Raw genomic sequence first — 3,242 nt, forward strand, 5'->3', positions numbered from 1 at the left:
ATGAATATCAATAGATAATAAATAACTGATGAAATGAATATGTGTTGGAATTATATTGAAGCCATTAAAAATATTGTTGTAGAAGAATGATTAATCTTATTGGAAAATGCTCAGATTATATTATTACAAAATCAGATCCTGGCTCTAGCTGGTTGAACATTGACATTGGCAGGGTGTGTAAACATCCCAGGTTCCATCCCCAGTCAGAGGATTCATGGGAAACAACCATCTGCTTCTCTTTCTCTTCTTCTCCCCTTTCTCTCTTTTCTTCTTATAGACAGTGGCTTTACTGGGCATCAGCCCCGAACACTGAGGATACCTTAGTTGGTTCAAGAGTTGGCCTCAGGCACAGAGGACAGCTTAGTTGTTTTGGCATTGGCCCCAGACGAGGGTTGCCAGGTGGATCCCACTCAGGGCACATGTATCTCTGTCGCCCTTCCTCTCACTGAAATAAATAAATAAATAATAAATTTTTTTATTTCAAAAAACAGCCCTGGGCAATTGGCTCAGTGATAGAGCACCAACCCACAGTATGAATGTTACGGGTCCAATTCCCAGTCAGGGCACACATCTGCTTCTTCACCCCTCCTCTTCTTGCTTCTCTCTCTCTCAGTTAAAGCAAGTTGGCCCAGGCACTGAATATGGCTCCAGGGCCTGGCCTCAGGCCCTAAGAAGAGCTCAGTTTCTAAGCAACAGAGCAGTGCCCCAGATGGGTGAAGCATTACCCCCTAGTGGGCTTGCCAGGTAGATACCAGGGTGCATGTGGGGAAGTCTGTCTCTCTGCCTCTCCTCCTCTCACTGAATAAAAAAGTTTTTTTTTTCCTTTTTTTTTTTTTAATTTTTTTTTTTTCCTGAAGCTGGAAACCGGGAGAGACAGTCAGACAAACTCCCGCATGCGCCCGACCGGGATCCACCCGGCACGCCCACCAGGGGCGAAGCTCTGCCCACCAGGAGGCGATGCTCTGCCCCTCCGGGGCGTTGCTCTGCCGTGACCAGAGCCACTCTAGCGCCTGGGGCTGAGGCCAAGGAGCCATCCCCAGCGCCCGGGCCATCTTTGCTCCAATGGAGGGGAGGGGGGTGGAGAAGCAAATGGGCACTTCTCCTATGTGCCCTGGCCGGGAATCGAACCCGGGTCCCCCGCACACCAGGCCGACACTCTACTGCTGAGCCAACCGGCCAGGGGAAAAAGTTTTTTTTAAAAATTAAAAAATAAAAAAAAAAAGCAGATCCTAAACAGCATAAACAAAAGAACATTAATGTATGCATGTGTGTGGATTTAAAGGATTTATAGGAAAAACATCCTGATACTAAATAAAGTAAAATGTAACTACAGCTATTTCTGGCTGCTTATATGTTTGTGTCCATTTTTAATAGTTCTGTTTTTTTTTTCTTTACTTTATGCATTATATAATGTTATTTGATTTTGTAGAACTTTTTAAAAAAATTTTTAAAGGTATTGATTAATTTTAGAGAGAGAGGAAGGGAGAGGGAGAGAAAGGGACATCAATTCATTGTTTCACTTATTCATGCATCCATTGGTTGTTTCTTATATATGCCCTGACTGGGGATGGAACCCACAACCTTAGCATAGCAGGACGACACTCTAGCCAACTGAGCTACCTGGCAAGAACCATTTGTTCTAGAACTTTTTATCATACTATTAGAAAATACAGAAGTCAGTGAAGATGTAGCTGACTAGAAGAAATATATGTCCTGCCCACCGGAACACTCCTAAGGCTCTGAAGCAGGTCCCGTTTGTGCATCCCAAGGATAGAGGACTCCACATTCTGGTTGGGGTAGCCCATGTGTCTCTTCTCTCCACACAGCTCCCTCCCAACCCTTAATCTTCTGATAGGGCTACTGGATACTCCAACACTACACTCACACTCACAGCCAGCGGCCTCAGCTCCTGCCCACTGACTGACTGCTATAGCCATCTAAGGGGTAAATGAGGAGTTGTCCCCTTCTTGTCTCAGTTCCTGTCTTCCTTAGTTCCTCTGCTCCTCTGTGACTTGGCAAAGTTGTCCTCAACAGCACTGGAAATTTAGAGAGTGGGTATAGTAGGTTCCTCTCATGAGGAACTTAAAGTTCAAACTATGTACAGTTTGGCAAAATTCACATCCACAGCCTGGGAGCTGATCAAATTTGTGCAAATAAATAAATGCACATTGGTTTCTCTGCATTGTCCTTCCTTTGTTTCTACACTTTCATTTTTCTTTCTTCCTACTAGAACCATGACCTCCATAATTCCATAAATAAATAAATAAATAAATAAATAAATAAATAAATAATTCTCCTGGTTCAGATAGAAAATGATGATTGAGGGAGTTCCTTAAACGTTCTCATTTCTGACTCAGAAGTCTCATGGTGGGTGTGGAGCAGCCACTTTCCTCACCTATTCATGCCAGCCCTCAGCTTCACTTTCGCAGTTGACTCCCCCCTCATTTCCATTTGTTCTCTATAATTCTACACCCCTTCCCACTCCACTGATCCCAGTGACCTGTCTGGACTTGGGTCTTATTAGGCCTTTAGGCTCTTGACACATTTGCAGGTAGAGCTGTCAGGTAGTTTGCAGCTTCTGCCAGCTGCGCTGCGTGTCCCACACCAAGATGCTCATCATACCCATGATCACTGGATTACATCTGACTTCCCGATGCTGTGAGCCCCGTGAGGGCAGGGACCTTCTCTGTTCTGCTCAGGGTTGTAGACTCAGAGCCCAGCCTGCCACTTATTAAATAGTAGGAGCTTATCTAATGTCTTCTGAGATGCTGGGTGATTTATGCCTTCACTAAATCATGCTGTGAATTTGAAGGAAGCATTCTGAACCTCACTGGGGATCCAGATCACTCCTGGTCTTTCCCACCCCCATTCTGCCCTCTCCACATCTACAGCAACAGCTCTCCCAACTACAAACCACCTGCTCTGTACTCGCTGTGCCTGCTAAGCTTTGGAGAAATAGATTCTGCACCTTCCAGAAAACTAGAAGAAACCTGAGATGGAATGGTTTCCCCCAGATCTGACCAAGAAATTCCCCACTTGGAGTCTGTCTATGTCCTCTGTACATTTCAAGACAACAATGGAGACAGGAACCCAAGACCCACACTACTTTCTTACTGGACAGAAGACCCACACTACTTTCTTACTGAAATAATTATAAGAAATATGATAAAATATTCTAGAGGCATGGGACATAAAATATAATTATCAATAGTACGTTAGTCTATATTTTTATAATATATAAT

This window comes from Saccopteryx bilineata, unplaced genomic scaffold, assembly GCF_036850765.1.
Source record: "Saccopteryx bilineata isolate mSacBil1 unplaced genomic scaffold, mSacBil1_pri_phased_curated manual_scaffold_217, whole genome shotgun sequence".
Lineage (NCBI taxonomy): Eukaryota > Metazoa > Chordata > Mammalia > Chiroptera > Emballonuridae > Saccopteryx > Saccopteryx bilineata.